This window comes from Pelophylax lessonae (assembly GCF_965119305.1).
Source record: "Pelophylax lessonae genome assembly, chromosome: 3".
NCBI lineage: Eukaryota > Metazoa > Chordata > Amphibia > Anura > Ranidae > Pelophylax > Pelophylax lessonae.
Genome location: NC_138770.1, coordinates 327,059,309 through 327,079,167, shown reverse-complemented (window position 1 = coordinate 327,079,167; position 19,859 = coordinate 327,059,309). Strand labels below are relative to the sequence as shown.

Sequence of the window (19,859 nt, the reverse complement as noted above, 5' to 3'; positions counted from 1 at the left end):
GTACCATGATAGATAAGACCAGCACCTGTTGTACCTATATCTCGAACAACACTGGACCGAATGGTAAGATCACATTAGCTATTAAGAAGTTAGAGAACCTATCAGTTGAACTGAAGAAAAATTCAGGTGTCACAGACCCATGGGATCAATATTTTAATTGGATGAGTGAGTGGCAGAAAGTCTTGGCACAGATAGGAGTGACTGTGTTGATCATTCTAATCCTCCTTGCTTTAGTGGTTTGCTGTGTACTCCCCTGCTTGAGGAAGTTCATGGAGAAAGCAATAGACCAAACTACACCCACATTTGTGAGCCAAGACATAGAACTTGAGGAAGAAGACTATGGAAAACCATATACACCATTGCAGACATTCCCTACCTCTGCCAGCGACCTGTAGGGCCATAGGGAGAGCATCTGACTTCCCATGCGCAAAGACCGTGGCAAGGGGGGTGATTGATTAGCAATCACTCGTCTAAAGTGCGGCGCAAAAGAGTTCCAAGGCGCATGAGGACAGATGTGCTAGGATCGATAGGGACAGGATGAAATAGACATTTTAAGGGGGGAATCTGTAATGGATGTAATTGATGGTTTAGTAAAATGCCTATTTCTACAGTATTATATACAAGCTTATAAACCATTTATACCCATTTATGGTATTTTATGCTATAGTGCTGTTATGCTAATATGCTTTTATGCTATTTACTTATATGGAATACTTTCCTTGCTCAAACATAATTGCCAGATCACTTTTCTCCTATAAATCGAAGCAATAAGAAAACAAGAAGAACAGATGATTTCCAAGATGGAGTCTCCAGTGAGGGACACACCTAGGACAGAAGATGGTCATATCCTGGAAGAAAGTTATATGCGCATAGATACATCCAATCAAATAAGATTATAATTTAACTGTCTATACTTAATGCCATGCCTACAGGACATTTCCTGGAGATGTTCTGTAAGGGCTTTATAAGCTTAAAAGCCGGAAGCAATAAAGCAGAACTGTTTCAACCTGACTGCGTCAGTGTCAGCATTTCTCTGTGTGCACACATGCATTACTCTTAAAAATTAGGCCAGGGACGGATATAACTCTATCGGCATTGTTCCGATCCAAATCAAAAGAGAGAGGGGTTACCAGGGAGGGAAGGGGGTCAGAGAGAGAGAGAGAGAGAGAGAGAGAGAGGGGTGCCAGGAAGGGAAGGGGGGTCAAGGAAACAAAGAGGGGGTGCCAGGGAGGGAAGGTGGGGGGGGTCAGGGAGAGAGAGAGGGGGTGCCAGGGAAGGCAGGGTGGGGTCAGGGAGAGAGAGAGAGAGAGAGAGAGGGTGCTGGGGGGGAGGGGGGGTCATGGAGAGAGAGAGAGGGGGTGCCAGGGAGGTAAAGGGGGGGCAGGGAGAGAGAGAGGGGGTGCCAGGGGGGAGGGAATGGGGGGCAGGGAGAGAAGGGTGGGGTCAGGGAGAGAGAGAGGGGGTGCCAGGGAGGGAAAGGGGGAGCAGGGAGAGAGAGAGGGGGTGCCAGGGAGGGAAGGGTGGGGTCAGGGAGAGAGAGAGGGGGTGCCATGGAGGGAAGGGGGGTCAAGGAGAGAAAGAGGGGGTGCTAGGGAGGGAAGGGGGGCAGAGAGAGAGAGAGGGGGTGCCAGGGAGGGAAGGGAGAGAGAGAGGGGTGCCAGGGAAGGAAGGGTGGGGTCAGGGAGAGAGAGATGGGGTGCCAGGGGGGAGGGGGGGTCAGGGAGAGAGAGAGAGGGGGGGTCAGGGAGAGAGAGAGAGAGGGGGTGCCAGGGAGGGAAAGGGGGGGCAGGGAGAGAGAGAGAGGGGGTGCCAGGGATGGAAAGGGGGGCAGGGAGGGAAGGGTGGGGTCAGGGAGAGAGAGAGGGGGTGCCAGGGAGGGAAATGGGGGAGCAGGGAGAGAGAGAGAGGGGGTGCCAGGGAGGGAAGGGTGGGGTCAGGGAGACAGAGAGTGGGTGCCAGGGAGGGAAGAGGGGGGGGGGTCAGGGAGAGAAAGAAGGGGTGCCAGGGAGGGAAGGGGGGCAGGGAGAGAGAGAGAGTGGGTGCAAGGAGGGAAGGGAGAGAGAGAAGGGTGCCAGGGAAGGAAGGGGGGACAGGGAGAGAGAGAGGGGTGCCAGGGAGGGAAATGTGGGCAGGGAGAGAGAGAGGGGGTGCCAGGGAGGGAGCGGGGGAGGGTCCGGGAGAGAGAGAGGGGGTGAAGGGGAGGGGTCAGGGAGAGAGGGCAAAGCAAGGTCTATGGTCTGGTCAGTGAAAGTGTTCACTCACTTGGAATGGTCCTTGGGGCTCACTGGCTCATTCAGCAGTTTTCCAGTGTGACTGTCGGCTGCTGTTTTTTAATCTTCTCGCCCACCACAGACGGAGCACACAGGAGGGGGGAGAAGGGATGTGAGTGAAGCTCAGGGCAGGCTTCTGGCATGCTGGAGGTGGAGTGGATGGATCAGTGTGGGGGCACAGAACCCAAAGAAGGTGGGCACAATGTCTGATGCCGGGAGCATGGGCCGCCCATTTAAACTGCAAACATAAGGAGGGGGCAGGCTCTGGATGTTCCTGCAGTCCCAGTCGGGAGAGCCTGACAGTATTGGGTGAGTGAGAGGAAGTGGGAGGGGATTCCTCCCGATCTTGCAGCCAATCATGTGGGCACCTCCCCCTTTTCCCCAGCAGTGATGTCCCCCCTGACCTGATGTGTAAAAATGCAGGCGGCACTGGCAGTGATGGGAAGACGCATCCCAGCAGTGGACTATGTTCATGGGCTGGCCAGCTACATGAGCCACATGAAGTATGCACATTGCGGGGCAGTGGAGTGCCTGGCTGGGTAAATAGAAGAGAAGATGCGGCCGGGGTTCAATTTTTTCCGCCTCTCTCTAAGTACTGCCTGGGTCCCATGGTCCCACCGGGACCCATGGTAGGGCCGGCCCTGAGTATATTAGAGCAGTGGTCCTCAACTCCGGTCTTCGGGGGCCAACTAACAGGCCAGGTTTGCAAGATAACTAAATTACATCACAGGTGATCTCATTTGCTGCTCAGTGATTGCAGTTTTCTAGTCTGCATCTCCCCAAGGTAATACTTAAAATCTGGCCTGTTAGTGGGCCCTGAGGACCGGAGTTGAGGACCACTGTATTAGAGTTGAGAAGAGTAGGAGTAAAGAAGAGAGAAGTAGGAGTATGGTAGAGTAGGAATAAACTAGAGCAGAGTCAAGTAGGAGTAGAGTAGTAGACTAGGATTTGAGTAGAGTAGGAGTACATTAGACAAAGAGAAGAGTAGAGTTAAGTAGGAGTAGAGAATAAGTAGAGTAGAATAAGAGTAGAGTAGAATAGAATAGGAGGAAAGTGGGAGGGGAGAAGATTAGAATAGGAGTAGAGTAAAGTAGGAGTAAAGTAGAAGTAGAGTAGTGTAGGTCTGGCCAGAGAGGGATTACTTTGACGTAGTTGGCCAGCTTAAACATGTATTGCAATAGATGTGAACTAAAAATCTTTGTTTTTAAACAAGGTTTGCTACAAAAGGTGTATAGCAGTATGCAGAGGGTTTGATCAGAATGTTTAGTGTTAACATATGGTCACACTCCTTTAACACCTCATACATTATATATATATATATATATATATATATATATATATATATATATATATATATATATATATATATATATATATATGTACTGTATAAGAATCTGAGCACAGGTATATCTTATTTCTATTGCATAGTGAAGGTCAGTGACCAGACCTGAACCTGTAGCTCTCCTACAGCTTGTGTCTATTTGCCCCATATTGGCACTATATCTACTGAAGTATGCTATTAGCAAGTAATTGCATTCTGCAGAGTATAGTAAGAATAGAAATAGGAATAGAGTAGGTTAGGGACTGGGCAGAGAGGGACTACTTTGACGCAGTTTGCCAGCTTAAACATGTATTGCAATATATGTGAACTGAAAACCCCTGTTTGTATGCAAAGTTTGCTAGAAATGGTATATAACAATGTGCAGAGGGTTCATTCAGAAATTTTAGTTTACACACACAGGTGCCCCTGATGGGTGCGTTTATGTTCAAATATGTGTGTACATGGGGGTAATTGTTAAATGCTTGGGTGTAACTTTATTTGTTTCACTAAAATGTTATACATATCATATATGGGACAAAGTCCCCTATGTGACATCATTTTTTTATGACAGGTTGTCTTTATGAGACCTCTGATGTCTCACATGTCTTCCACTGAATCTAATAGAGCACAGATCATGCTCCATAAGCTTCTTCCCTGGACACAATAGCCAGAAAAATTGACATTTTACACGTTGCTTCCTGGTTCACTCTAGCTAGGGGAGATCCTCTCCTTCAACCAGCGACACTCACCATGTGGGTCCTGGGCCCGCTGGTGGGACATGGAGTTCAGGAAGAATGGCGGGGGTGGGGGGGTTCACAGAAAGTGATCAGGTGGTTGTACAGCTGGGACTGTGAGTAGAACCTCACTGGCAGTAGCATAAGGGATACAGCAGTTGAAGAAGTAAGAGGATCAATCCGTTTATTTCAAAAGCTTTAAAACTGAATACAGTTATAAAAAAAAAAAAAAAAAAAACCACAGTAGTTCATTTATTATCTTTTTTTTTAAGTTTGCTTTACTGCCCAGCACTCCTATGATGGCGCGATCTGTCACCCGCTGATTTTGCCACAATTTTACCTTGACTATGGTGTGTTTTTCATGTGACTCAAAAACTGCATCAAAAACGCAACAACGTGTGGGTTTTTGATGCGTTTTTGCTGCGTTTTCAATGCATTTCAATGGGGAGGTGCTTTTTTGGTGCAGTTTTTTTAACTGACCAAAAATGCAGCAAGCAGGATTTTTAACACTGCATTGGAAGCGCAACGGATGAGTGTTAAAACATACATAGAATTTAACCACTTAAAGCGGTTGTATCCCGCTTTTTGACACTTTTACCTACAGGTAAGCCTATAATAAGGCTTACCTGTAGGTACAAATAATATCTCCTAAACCGGCACGGTTTAGGAGATATTTACAGTGCATGCAGCCGCTCGCGCGAGCGGCGCATGCGCTCTGAAGGTCCGGGGGGACCTTCAATTAAGTTGCCGGGAGCTTGCCGGAAAAATCACTCCCGCGCGCATGCGCGGGAGTGACGTCATCGCGGCTCCGGCCAATCAGCGCGCTGGAGCCGATTCTTCCGGCCAATCAGCGCGCCGGAGCCGCCGAACCCGGAAGAGACGACGAGGGATCATGGCAGCGCCCGCATCAATGTCCGGGGGTCCGTGTCGGGGCTTCGTTTTAAGGTAAGTTACACATAATGGGCTAGTATGCGATGCATACTAGCTCATTATGCCTTTGTCTTGCAGGTTTTATTTTTTTATTTTTTTTTGTATAGGGTTTACAACCGCTTTAAGCCCCGGAAGATTTTACCCCCTTCCTGACCAGACCCCTTTTTTCAACTTGGCAATTTGTGAATTTAACTGACAATTGCGCGGTCATGCAATGCTGTACCCAAACGAAATTGACGTCCTTTTTTCCCCCCAAACAGAGCTTTCTTTTGGTGGTATTTGATCACCTCTGCACTTTTTATTTTTTGCGATATTAATAAAAAAAGAGCGAAAAGTTTGAGAAAAAATTACATTTTCAAATTTGTCTTTTAAAAAATATCCAATATACTCAATTTATGTCATATTTTTTGGCCAAAATGTATTTAGCTACATGTCTTTGACAAAAAAAAATTCAATGAGCATATTTTTATTGGTTTGCGCAAAAGTTATAGCGTCTACAAACTATCGTGTAAATACTGAAATTTACGCAGCTTTAATTTCTGACTGCCTATCTCATTTCATGAAGTGCTAAAATGGCAGGGCAGTACAAAACCCCCCCAAACTACCACTTTTTGGAAAGTAGACATCCTAAGTAATGTCCTGAGAGGCATGTTGAGCTCATTGAATATTTCATTTTTTTTGTCACAGGTGTTTGTGTAAAAAATAAAAAACGTAAATGTTTGATTTTACTCCTCACTACCCATCACAGTTTCGGAGGCCCTGAAATTTCAAGATAGCACAAAACCCCCCCAAATGACCCCATTTTGGAAAGTAGACACCCCAAGCTATTTGCTGAGAGGCATGGTGAGTCCATGGAATATTTTATATTTTGCCACAAGTTTCGGGAAAATTACATTTTTTTTTTAACACAAAGTTGTCACTAAATGATAAATTGCTCACACATGCCATGGGTATATGTGTAACGACACCGCAAAATACATTCTACTGCTTCCCCTGAGTACAGGCATACCATATGTGTGAGACTTTTTGGGAGCCTAGCTGTGTACAGGACCAATCAACACTCTCAGGTTTTCTAATGGCGTAAATTGTTCATGTCATCTCTGCACTACCTGTTTCGGAGGCCCTAAAATTCCAAGATAGCACATAACCCCCCCAAATGACTCAATTTTGGAAAGTAGACACCCCAAGCTATTTGCTGAGAGGCATGGTGAGTCCATGGAATATTTTATATTTTGCCATAAGTTCCGGGAAATATATAAATATATTATTTTACACAAAGTTGTCAGTAAATGATATATTGCTCACACATGCCATGGGTATATGTGAAATGACACCCCAAAATACATTTTGCTGCTTCTCCTGAGTACAGGGATACCCCATGTGTGAGACTTTTTTGCAGTCTAGCCGAGTACAGGACCCCAAAACCAATCCCCACTTTCAGGCTTTCCAAGGGCGTAAATTGTTGATTTCACTCCTGACTACCTATCACAGTTTCGGAGGCCATGAAATGCCAAGACAGCACAAACCCCCCCCCCCCCCAAGAGACCCCTTTTCGGAAAGTAGACACCCTAAGCTATTTGCAGAGAGGCATGTTGAGTGTTTTGTAGATCTCACTATTTGTCATAAAGTTTTGGAAATTGAAAAAAGAGGAAAAAAAAAGCATTTTCCTGTTTTTTCTTCATTTTCCAAAAAAAATGAGAGCTGAAAAATACTCACCATGCCTCTCAGCAAATAGATTGGAGTGTCTACTTTGCAAAATGGTGTCATTTGGGGGGGGGGGGGGAGGCTTTGTGCCATCTTGGCATTTCGTGGACTTCAAAAATGTGATAGGTAGTAAGGAGTGAGATCAACAATTTACGCCCTTAGAAAGCCAGAAGGTGCGGATTGGTTTTTGGGTGTCACATATACCTATGGCATGTGTGAGCATTATATAATTTACTGACAACTTTGTGTAAAAAAACAAAAACAAAAAAAAATAATAATTTTCCCGAAACTTGTGGCAAAATATAAACTATTCCATGGACTCATCATGCCTCTCAGCTAATAGCTTGCAGTGTCTACTTTGCAAAATTAGGTCATTTGGGGGGGGGGGGGGGGTTTGTGCTATCTTGAAATTTCAGGGCCTCTGAAACTGTGACAGGTAGTGCAGAGGTAAAATAAGCAATTTACGCCATTAGAAAACTTGAAGATGTGGACTGGTTTTTGGGGTCCCGTAAAAAGCTAGGCTCCCAAAAAGTCTCACACATGTGGTATTCCTGTACTCATGAGAAGCAGCAGGATGTATTTTGGGGTGTCATTTCACATATACCCATGGCATGTGTGAGCAATATATCATTTAGTGCCCGTTCACATACGAGCGACGCTACTTCGCACCGCGACCTCCGAGGTCGCGGTGCGAGCAGCGCGCCACGACCTCGGAGCGGCCGCCACGGACTTCATAACATTGAAGTCTATGGCGGTCACCTCCTGGTCGCCCCAAAGAAGCTCCGGACCCTTTTTCTAAGTCGGAGCGACTTGTGTCGCTCCTATTAGAACGGGTCCGCAGCTTCCCTATGGGAGGCGACCTACGGCGACCTGTAAGGCGACCAGGTCGCCTCACAGGTCGCCTCAGTGTGAACCGGGACTAAGTGACAACTTTGTGTAAAAAAACAACAAAAAAAAAATAATTTTCCCGAAACTTGTGGCAAAATATAAAATATTCCATGGACTCACCATGCCTCTCAGCAAATAGCTTAGAGTGTCTACTTTGCAAGATGCGGTAATTTGGGGGGGGGGGGGGGTTTGTGCTATCTTGAAATTTCAGGGCCTCTGAAACTGTGACAGGTAGTGCAGAGGTAAAATAAGCAATTTACGCCCTTAGAAAACTTGAAGATGTGGATTGGTTTTTGGGGTCCCGTAAACAGCTAGGCTCCCAAAAAGTCTCACACATGTGGTATCCCTGTACTCAGGAGAAGCAACAGAATGTATTTTGGGGTGTCATTTCACATATTCCCATGGCATGCGTGAGCAATATATCATTTAGCGACAGCTTTCTGTAAAAAAAAAACAAACAAAAAAAAACAAATTGTCATCTTCCCGAAACTTAGGGCAAAATATAAAATACTCCATGGACTCAATATGCCTCTCAGCAAATAGCTTTGGGTGTCTACTTTTCAAAAAGGGGTCATTTGGGGGGTGTTTGAACTGTCCCGGCATTTTATGCTCAATCTTAGCCACACATCACCCACTCTTCTAACCACTTGAAAACCAAGCCTTTTCTGTGACTTTTTGTTTACATGAAAATTTTTTTTTTTTACTAGAAAATTACTTTGAACCCCCAAACATTATATAAGAGGGGTAAATCTATGTGCTACCACTAGAAAAAAAGGCAGGGATGAGAGGGACTAGGAAGTAGTGTGGAGCACCCGCACTCTGCCGCTAATTCCTAAGTGTCACCACAAACAAAGTAAGTTAAAAGAAAGAAGAATCAGCGCAAAATGTCACTATTGGGTGGGCCACATATATTGATTGTGAGAGGAGAAGGAAGAGACGGATACCGCCCGGCATGTTTGTGGAGCTCAGCCCGCACTGCACAGGAGGAGAGCACTCCGACACACACAGCATCCCGACACAATAGCTTCACGTGCTATTCACTTGTTTTATCTACACTGGCACATTTTTCACTTTTCCTTTCTGAACCCATTGCACAACTTATTTGTGTTGTAGAGGTTCACTTTTCAGAGGGCACTCATCACAATTTTTTTCAGTATTAATATTTTTTCTCTTTTTTCTTTCACCATCCCATGTAAGATTCTAACGGATTAAATCACTCACTATCTGCACATCCCCTGGTACAACTTGAGGTTGCAGGGGTTCACTCTTTATAGGGCACCTATTGGAGTTTCTACACGTCATTTTAAATACTAATCTATATGAGATGTATTTGAGTTGTTTATTGAATGTTTTATAATCAGCACCTTATTGACTTTGGTTTAAGTATTACAGCAAGAGTTATTTTGCACAGTTTGAGCACGGGACAACTACACAGTATTTATAGAATTCCTGTGAATATTTATTGTCTGCATAGGTTTAGTCCTATATATGTGGCCCACCCAATAGTGACATTTTGCGCTGATTCTTCCCAAACATTATATATTTCTTTAAAGCAGAGGCCCTATAGAACAAAATGGTGTATTTTGTAAATTTTTTTGTCACACGGTATTTGCGCACAGATTTTCCAAACGCAATTTCTGCAAAAAAAATATATTTTTTTTAAATTTATTGCACAAATACACTATATAATTCCAAATTGTTTGGTAAAATTTAAAAGATTATCTTATGCCGAGTACATAGATACCAAACATGACATGCTTTAAAAATTGCAATAATCTACGTACATTTTTAATAGCCTTTAAAAATCTTTACAGGTTACCACTTTAGACTTACAATGGAGGTCTACTGCAAGAATTACTGCACTAGACCTGGCATTCGGGGCGATACCTCACATGCATGCTGCAATTGCGGTTTACATATGACACTACAGCAACGCTTGCGTGCGCCATTGCGCGCAAGCACGGGGGGGACAGGGGGGGCTTGATTTTTCTTTTTTTCTTTTGCTTTTTTATGTTATTTTGACACCTTTCCTTTAATTTTTTTTCAATCATTTTTATTGTTATCACAGTGAATTTAAATATCCCCTATGATAGCAATCTGTAGTGACAGGTACTCTTTTTTTTAAAAAAAAATTGGGGTTCTTTAGACTCTAGATCTCTCCTCTGACCTTAACGCATCTGACCACACCAAAATTGGTGTGATAAAATACTTTCCCAATTTCCCAATGGCCCTGTTTATTTCTGGCAAAACAGAAGTCATGAAATGCTCGTAGCTTCCGGTATCTTAGGTCATAGAGATGATTGGAGCCATTCTCATCTCCAATTAACTCTATGGTTAGATAATTGAAACACCGGCTGCATTCTCGAGTTAACCGGTAGGACAGAAGAGCCCGAGAAAAACCACGGAAGGCGGCTGAAAGCGGCGGTGGGGAGGGGGGGGAGTCCCCTCCCGCTGCATGTAAAAGCAGTCTAGCGGCCAATTATCCGCTAGGATTGCTTTTACATGTACACCGACCGCTGGCTGTAAAAAACGATACCAAGATGATGCCTAAATCGGCAGGCATCATCCTGGTATAACCACTCAAAGTCCAGCAACCTACCAGTACATTGCTGGTCCTTGTTTGGCATATAGTGTAGGTTTTTTTTTTTTTTTCATGCAGCCTGTGGGCTGAACGAAAAAAAAGAGAACCTAACAGAAATCAGCACAGGAATATTGTGTAGTATTACTTATAATTAACCGCCCAAACAACCACCCACTGAATTTAACGATGGGTATACGTGACAATATTCCACGTATACCTAAAAAGTATTTTAACTGCAGTGCTGAAATCAGAAAATCACCACAGCTGCTGCCAGCAAAGGTAACTTTGCTGGCAGCAGCATATATTCTGACACTGTTTGTGTCAGAATATATAAAATCAATGTGGCAGCCGACGAGTACCTACAAGAGAAACAGGTTAACAAAAGAATGAAAAACAAACAAAGTACAGTAAAAGTACAGTAGGAAGAGTAGAAGAACATATAAAATGACTGACACAACAACTGTTTTTGGATTTTTTTATTTTTTTTTGTAACAGTTTTTCCTGTTAACTGCGATTTTCCAGCTTGGGTCTCTCAAAATGTCGATAGCCATCGAACATTTTTCGAGACCCTGTGTTTGTGTGCCCTACACTGTGTCGTGCTGTACCCTACGCTAAAACTCCACTAGTGTATGGTAGCGCTCGAAACATTCCCCGATGCAGAGACCAGGTTGGTCAGTAGGGATGATCGAACGGTTCGGGTCGACCATCGGTTCGACCCGAACATTGGCTGTTCGAGGTTCGGCCGAAATTCCGAACTCTTTGCTGAAAAAGTTCGGAATTTGGCAACCAGAACCGACCAAAATGCAATGGTACAGGAAATGGGCTTTAAAAGCCCGTGATTGGACCAGAACCATTAGTAAAAGCCAATTGAGGGGGCAGGAGAATGCTAGGAATGTGATTGGAGTGACTAGGGGGTCCATAGGCCAATCATTAGTGAATACGCCCCCCAGTATATAAGATAGCCCCGCCAAATTCCTAGCAGTGTAATACAGGGACATGGAAGAGAGTGGAAGCAGTTCTGTTACTTCTGCTTCAAAAGTGTCATTTAGCAATTATTAGTGTGAGGAAAGGGATATCTAGTGTAGTTAGGGTGCTATTTTCTACTTTAGTTAGATGCAAAAATTTAGTTTCTGTAGGGAAAGTGTTAAGTGCCAGGGTGACCGTAGTGTAGTGTAGGGTGAACTGACTCTGACTGCTATGGCAGGGTGACCAAACCCTTCCATGTCAGGGTGACCGCTATAGAGAAAACATTGTTTCTCTTAGGTCACTTACAGAGCAGCGATATGGCTTCTCGCCGGTCAGCCTGCTTTTTTCTGCAGGCGTTTATAGGGATTTTTTGAGGACAAGTTTGGAGTCAGGCATGACATCTGAACTTGTGTATAGGGGTATATATACACACACACATGTATGTATATATACACATACAGTATATAGGTGTGAAAGTAGCAGAACACTATACTTGCGCTAATTAAATAATTAACACCAATATGGCTCCGCTCCTATCACACCTATATATGTGTATGTGTAAAATACATATAAGTGTGTGTGTATATATACCCCTATACAGAAGTTCAGATGTTTTGCCTGCCTCCAAAGAACCCAAAAAAATGCCAAAAAAAATGCCCAGGTGTGTTTTTGCAGCAGGCATTTTTTTTGGGAATTTTTTTGGGGTCTTTGGACGGGAATTTACAAGCCGTTGGGGGAAGCCCCGGTGATTAGGTCGCACGGTGCCACATGCGCCAATTTGTAATTCAGAAAAATGACTAAATAGTGGCACGCTTGTGTAGAAGTTGTCCACGTACAAATGGTACCCCTTTCCGGAAAAGGGTGACACCAAGTCCCTAACTATCTTGCTGCTGCTCCCAATGTAGTCTGGGCAGTTGGGGGGCTCCACACAGCTATCTTTTCCCTCATAGACCCGGAAACTAACTGTATAACCTGTGACCATGTCACACAGTTTATACAGCTTGACCCCATACTTGCACTAATACAAAATACAGAAAAACAGTATATTACGTTTGTATTAGTGTGCAATGTGACAGGGGGGAAGGGGTTAACTGTGGGTGATCAGGGGGGGATCAGGGGGTTAAATCTTTATTGGGGGGTTGGCGGGTATTTTAAGTGAAAAAGGGAGGGCCGAAAGCGCTACACCTGGTCACAAATCACACTTATACGGGTATATAGGAAAATGCTATATAATGTATACAGTGTGTGTTGTGACAGGGGGTGTAGGGGTGATCAGGGGGTAAATCTTTATTGGGGGGGGGATGACGGGGACCATAAACCTACTTGGGACAGAAACTAACTCGCTAGCGCTAAGTCAAGTCACAATCGCACTAATACAAAAAACAGAAAAACAGTATATTACGTTTGTATTAGTGTGCAATGTGACAGGGGGGATGGGGTTAACTGGGGGTGATCAGGGGGATCAGGGTGTTAAATCTTTATTGGGGGGGGTGGCGGGTATTTTAAGTGAAAAGGGGGGGGGCCGCAAGCGCTACACCTGGTCACAAATCACACTTATACTGGTATATAGGAAAATGCTATATGCTGTATACAGTGTGTGTTGTGACAGGGGGTGTAGGGGTTAACTGGGGGGGGGGCGATCGGGGTTAAATGTGCCTATCTAAGTGTAAATGTATGTGCTTGGTGCAGTTACTTACACTTAAATGTGCTCTCCTCTCGAGATGAATCCAAAAAGGATCATGGGAGGGGAGAGCACGTCTTTTCCGAGCCTGTGTTTACATTACACAGGCTCAGAATGTAATCTGATTGGGCAGGACCGATCAACAGTTCCAGGCCAAAAATGATTGGCCTGGACCTGATGACTGATCGGTTCTGAACCCAATCAAGCCATCGGCGGGACCGGTAAGTCACTTTGCCTGGCCGGGGCTGACCGCCGCAGTATATGTACTTGCGGCGGTCGGCAAGTGGTTAAAGGGATGCATTTTTCTTGAGCTTTACTTGCGCTAAAGGCGCTGATAATGGCCAACAAATTCATATTCATTTAAATTAATATTAATAAAAAAGTAGAATATAAAACAATTAAATCTAAAAATACATATTTTGAAAAAACCGTCAATTTCGGTTTCGGCCAAGTATATCCATAATTTTTGGTTTTGAATTTTCATTTCGGTGCACCACTACTTTAACCCCCTCCCGACCGTCCTATAAGGAGATGATGGTGGCGGTATGGTTCAGTTGTTCTCGGACAACGTCATATGATGTAGGGGCACACAGCAATCGGTGGCACGCTGTTTTACCTGAGACATGGCGCATCCTCGATATCGATAAAAAGCTGATGATGCGGCTCTTTACCCATGTGATCAGCCGTGTCCAATCACAGCTGATCACATGTAAACAAGGAAATGCCTGGTATTGACTTTCCTCTCCTCACACTGACAGAGTATGAGGTGAGGAGAGTCGATCAGCCGCAATTGCTCACAGAGAAGACCTGCACAGATAATCATGGTACTTATTATCAGTGCTCTGATTGTCAGTGCAGTCCCAACAGTGCCCATCAGTGATATCAGTCAACAACCATTAGGGATGCCAGTCAGTGCCTGCTCATCAGTGCTGCCAATCTTTGCTGATCAGTGCCACTTATCAGAGCCAATCAGTGCTGCCTATCAGTGCCCAACAGTGCTGCATATTAGTACCTCCTAATCCGTGCAACCTCATCAGTGCCACTTTAGTGCAGTCTCATCAATGCAGCCTATCAGTGCCTATCTGTGCAGTCTCATCAGCGCACATCAGTGAAGGAGAAAAAAAAAATATTTACAAAATATAGCAGAAACTAAGATATTTTTTTTTTTCAAAATTTTCAATCTTTTTTCTAGCAAAAAAATTTAAAACCCAGTGGCGATTTCTTAACAACAAAAGAAATCCCTATTGGTCTCAAAAAATTATAAAAATGTAATTTGGGTACAGCATCGCACAACCGCGCAATGGTCATTGAAAGTGAGACAGCACTGAAAGCTGAAACTTGGCCTGGACAGGAAGAGGGTGAAAGTGACTAAATTCCTGAAGAAAGTAATTAATAGATTTGCTTTCTCTTTGTCCCCAGTCACTTACTCTAGATTATTTTGTAAAGGACCCACATGCTCAGACCTGACCTTTTTACTATTAATATATTTATATATAATAATATATTTATTGTTTGTATATTTGTCCTATATTTTGCAATCTGTAGTTGAGTTTTTGCTGCCTCAATTTCCTTTTTACATATTAAGTGTAACATAAAAATGAAGGAACATTATCATCATTTAACCACTTAAGCCCCGGAAGATTTTACCCCCTTCTTGCCTAGGGCCTATTTTGCGATTCGGCACTGCGTGACTTTAACGGACAATTGCGCAGGCTTCCTACGCTGTACCCAAATGACGTCCTTTTTTGTCCCACAAACAGAGCTTTCTTTTGGTGGTATTTGATCACCTGTGCGATTTTTTGATCATGCGCTATAAACAAAAAAAGAGCGACAATTTTGCAAAAATAACAATATTTTTTCCATTTTCCCCCAAAAAAATGTAAAAATCTAAATTTTTTAACATTTTGGGCCAATTTGTTTTCTGCTACATATGTTTGGTAAAATAAATCGCAAAAAGCGTATTTTGATTGGTTTGCACAAAAGTTATTGCGTTTACTAACTAAGGGAAAGATTTTTGTCATTTTTATTGTTTTTTTTTAACGAGCAATGGCGGCGATCTGCAATTTTTTTTGCGGGACTGCGACATTGCGGCGGACAGATCGGACCCTTGACTGACATTTTTGACACTTTTGGGGGTGCCAGTGACATTACTACAGTAATCAGTGCTATACATATGCACTGTTACTGTAAAAATGACACTGGCAGGGAAGGGGTTAACTTTATTTGAGAAGGAGGGGTTAAGTGTGTCCCTAGGGGCGTGCTTCTTACTGTGATTGGATGTGGCTAGTGATGTAACAGCAGAAATCTACGGTCCTACATAGCAGGACCGTATGATCTCTGCTGTCACACGGGGGAGAATGACAGGCTGCTTTGTTTACACTAGCCGCCTGCCTTTCTCCCGTTGTAACCGTTGATCGGGAGTGAGCGGCGGACATTGGGTCCGCCGCACACATGCGGGGGGGGCGTGAGAGAGTGGGAGCGGGAGCTCGCCTCCAGCGGCGCGCGCTCGCTCCCTAGAGCCTCACAGGCTAGCGTAGATCTACGTCGCTTTGCCTGTGATGGGCTGACTGCCGACGTAAATAGTCGTTAGGCAGTCGGCAAGTGGTTAAGTATTTTTTTTAAAAGGATGATGTCTGGGCCAGATGGAGATGTCATAGATGGTATGCCACTCTGGACTCTGGTTTGTCCGTACTAGACTGGGGGCTGTCAGCAGAGTAAGCCACAACCAGCGTGGAACACACGGAGGGCCGTGACGGAGGCAACATCCAATGGGAGACCTCACACAAGTCAGGACATTCCCATGTCCATATCAACCAAAGAAAGAGAATCAAAAGGAAAATTGGTATGCACAGAAGAAGAACATATGTGTGGGCACCTCTATTATTGCAATCCGAGAGGCCACACATACAGTATGTATGAAAAAAGCTGTATGTTTATAGGAACAACTATGTATAGTTGGGTATATTATAAACAAACACACTAAATGTCATATACCAGATGATCACTATATGCTGTAAATGGAATAAATTATATTTTTTGTGGAAAAATCACTGTTTACCACCATAGAATAGGTAGTGAATTTAATATACCAAAAAGAGGGAGGAAGTATTACCAGATAACTGAAAAATGTAAATGGACCATCAATTCATAGTAAATGTTATCAAAAGAATGTATATATGAAAAGATGTACATGAGAGTATGAGCTATTACAAGCAAACCAAACTATTAGATGAGAGTATGCATCTCGATTTAATAGTTTATTCATTTTGGAGCCAGGGTGTCTAAGGTATGGATCCAGAAGGTTTCTTGTTTACATAGATGTTGAAAACATTCAGCTTGTCAGTATTTATTCGTATGGATTCAATGACCCACACATGGTGATCAGAAATAGATTTTTGGTGATATTCTGAAAAATGTTTAGGAACACTATGTTTAGGATTGCCCTCCTGTACAAAAGTATAAGGGTTCTCCTAACCTTGTTTGAAGTGTCCTGATGGTTTGGCCAACATAGAGTAGACCAGTGTTTCTAAACTCCGATCCTCAGGGCACACTACCAGGCCAGATTTAAAGTATTAATTAGGAAATTAATTTCCACATTAAGAAATTAATTTCTACCTGTGGGTTTTTTGTAGTTTTTGGCAATTATGATTGAATCTTGGTGAGAAAGTTCTAAGTCCAAAAAGCACAAGGACGAGGGGACAACAATGGTAGTGAAGGAAAGACCAAAATTTAGTGATGGGCCAAACCCCCCCCCCCCCCCCCCCCCCTTTGGTTCATACCAGAACATCTCGAACAGGAAAAAGTTCTAGGAAACATGCAAACTCTATTAAAGGCTATGGGATACGGACATGAAAAATCAAAAGTCCTCATTTTAAAGGCTTATATACAAGTTATTGCCATAAAAAGTGTATGGGGACCCGGGTACTGCACTGAGGGACATGTATTAATGCAAAAAAATGTTTTAAAACAATTGTTTTCACAGGAGCAGTGATTTTAATTATGATTAAAGTGAAACAATAAAAATGAAAAATTCCTTTAAATATAATGCCTGGGGGGTCCCCTTAATATGCCTGTAAAGTGGCGCATCAGTACGATGTATGTAGCCTGCTGCAGCAATACTGACATTTCTAAAGAAATGTCATTTAAACTTGCTTGCCTCCCCCACTATGTGAATGGGTATCGCCGCATAGGGACAGAAAGTGAGGTGAAATCTTCTGAACAGGGGTAGAGACAGCATAACAAATAGAACATGGGGTGTTAACCCTTCCCTATGCTACCCAAAAAACTTAAAAATTATTCTTTTGGCTGGGGCTAAACAAAAAATGGACCTGTTCCGACTTACAAACAAATTCGACTTAAGAACAAACCTACAGTCCCTATCTTGTTTGTAGCCCGGGGACCGTCTGTACTATACTTAACTGTTGCTATGACATACCTTACTATTAAATGTACGTTAACCACTTGTCCTCCAGAAGATTTACCCCCCCCTAACCACTTGACGACCGCCCACCGCAGATTTACTGCGGCAGGCGGCTGCTCCTGGGTAAACCGATGTAATACTACGTCGCTCGTCCCTCCTGCCCCTGCTCGTCAGCTGGGGAGCCAGTGCATGTGACAGGCAGCTCTGATGGCCACCGGCCACTCGCGATCTCCCCCCCCGCTGACAGAGAAGGACGGACGGCTGATGTAAACACAGCCGTCCGTCCTTCTCCCTGGGATGATCACAGAGGCTATGTGATTCTGCTATGTAGGATTGCATGTCTCTGTGATGATCTCACAAGCCCAACCCCCCCACAGTTAGAATCACTCCCCTAGGCTTACATTTAACCCCTTGGTCACTAATAGTATTAACCCCTTCCCTGCCAATGGCATTATTACAGTAACAGTGCATATTTTTAGCACTGATTACTGTAGTAATGTCACTAGTACCTCCAAAAGATATGTAAAAAATGTCAGTTAGGGGTCCGATCTGTCCGCTGCAATGTCGCAGTCCCACAAAAAATCGCAGATCACCGCCATTACTAGTGAAAAAAAAAAAACAAAAAAAATTGCATAAATCTTTCCCGTAGTTAGTAGATGCAATAACTTTTGCGCAAACCAATAAAAATACGCTTATTGCGATTTTTTTTACACCAAAAATATGTAGCAGAAAACAAATTGGCCTAAAATGTTAAATACATTTTGATTTTTACATTTTTTTTTTGGGAATGTTGTATAGCAGAATGTGAAAAATATTGTTTTTTTTTTTTTCAAAATTGTCGCTCTTTTTTTTATAGCGCAAAAAATAAAAATCGCACAGGTGTTCAAATACCCCCAAAAGAAAGCTCTATTGTGGGGAAAAAAAGGACGTACATTTTATTTGGGTACAGTGTCACACGTTAAAATAACGCAGTGCCGAATCGCAAAATAGGGCCTGGTCATTAAGCAGCAAAATCTTCCGGTCCTTAAAGAGGAAGTAAACCCTCCTCTGCAACTTGTACCTATAGGTAAGCCTATATTAAGGCTTACCTATAGATACTGTAAATATCTCCTAAACATGTACCGTTTAGGAGATATTTACTTTGCATGCAGCCAGTGACATCACAAGTGCATGCGCTCTAAAGGAACGGCCGCTCGTGCCGTTCCTTCAGAGCCCTGTGCCGTGATGGTCAGCTCCCGCGCGCATGCGGCTCCAGCCAATCAGATGGCCGGATGCTGCAAACCCGGAAGAAGGGCGACAGAACATGTCACCCATGAGAGAGGTGAGCGGTCAGCACTTCGGGGCTTTGTTCTAAGGTAAGTATTTCATAATGAGCTAGTATGTGATGCATACTAGCTCATTATGTGTTTGTCTTTCAGGTGTTCGTTTTAAAAAAAAAAAATTCTGAGGTTTACAACCTCTTTAATCTTTAAGTGGTAAATGACTAGGCCATTTTTTAACGATACGGCACTGCATTATTTTAACTGACAATTGCACAGTTGTGGGACACTGCACCAAAATAAAATGTATGTCCTTATTTCCCCACAATTCAAGCTTTACTTTAGTGGTATTTGATCACCTCTGCGGTTTTTATTTTTTGCACTATAAATAAAAAAAAGACTGACAATTTTGAAAATAAAACAATATTTTTTACTTTCTGCTATAAAACACATCCAATAAAAAAATCAAATTTCTTCATCAGTTTAGGCCAATTTGTATTCTGCTGCATATTTTTGGTAAACAAAAATCCCAATAAGCATATATTGATTGGTTTGCGCAAAAGGTATAGCCTCTACAAACTATGGGGTACTTTATTTATTTTTTATTTATTTGTTTTTTACTAGTAATGTTGGCAATCAGCGACTTATAGCGGGACTGCAATATTGCAGCCGACAAATGGGACACTTGTGGGTTTATTTACTAAAGCTAGAGAGTGCAAAATTCGTCACAATTCTGCATAGAAAACCAATCAGCTTCCATTTTTTTTTGCCAAAGCTTGATTAAACAAGCTGAGGTTTCTATGCAGAAATGTGACTAATTTTTCACTATCTAGTGATAGTAAATAAACCCCTAACTGACATTTTTGACACTTTTTGGGGACCAGTGACACTAATACAGTGATCAGTGCTAATGACACTGGCTGGGAAGAGGTTAACGGGCAATCAAAGGGTTAACTGTGTGCCTTGCCTGTGTTTTCTTACTGTGGGGTAGGTGCTTGTACTAGGCCGCAGGGGTGTCAAACTGGCGGGCCTCTAGCTGTTGCGAGACTACAAGTCCCATCATGTCTCTGCCTGTTGGAGTCATGCTTGAAACTGTCAGCCATGC

General features: G+C 43.3%; 1 long non-coding RNA gene across 1 annotated transcript; it reads right to left on the bottom strand.

Moving 5' to 3' along the window:
* Positions 1-254: 254 nt before the first annotated feature.
* On the bottom strand, positions 255-758 carry LOC309551380. Its single transcript, XR_014225074.1, has 2 exons — positions 702-758; positions 255-669 (listed from the first exon to the last, which is right to left on the bottom strand). It is a non-coding gene; the product is annotated as an uncharacterized lncRNA (long non-coding RNA).
* Between the last annotated feature and the right edge of the window lie 19,101 nt (positions 759-19,859).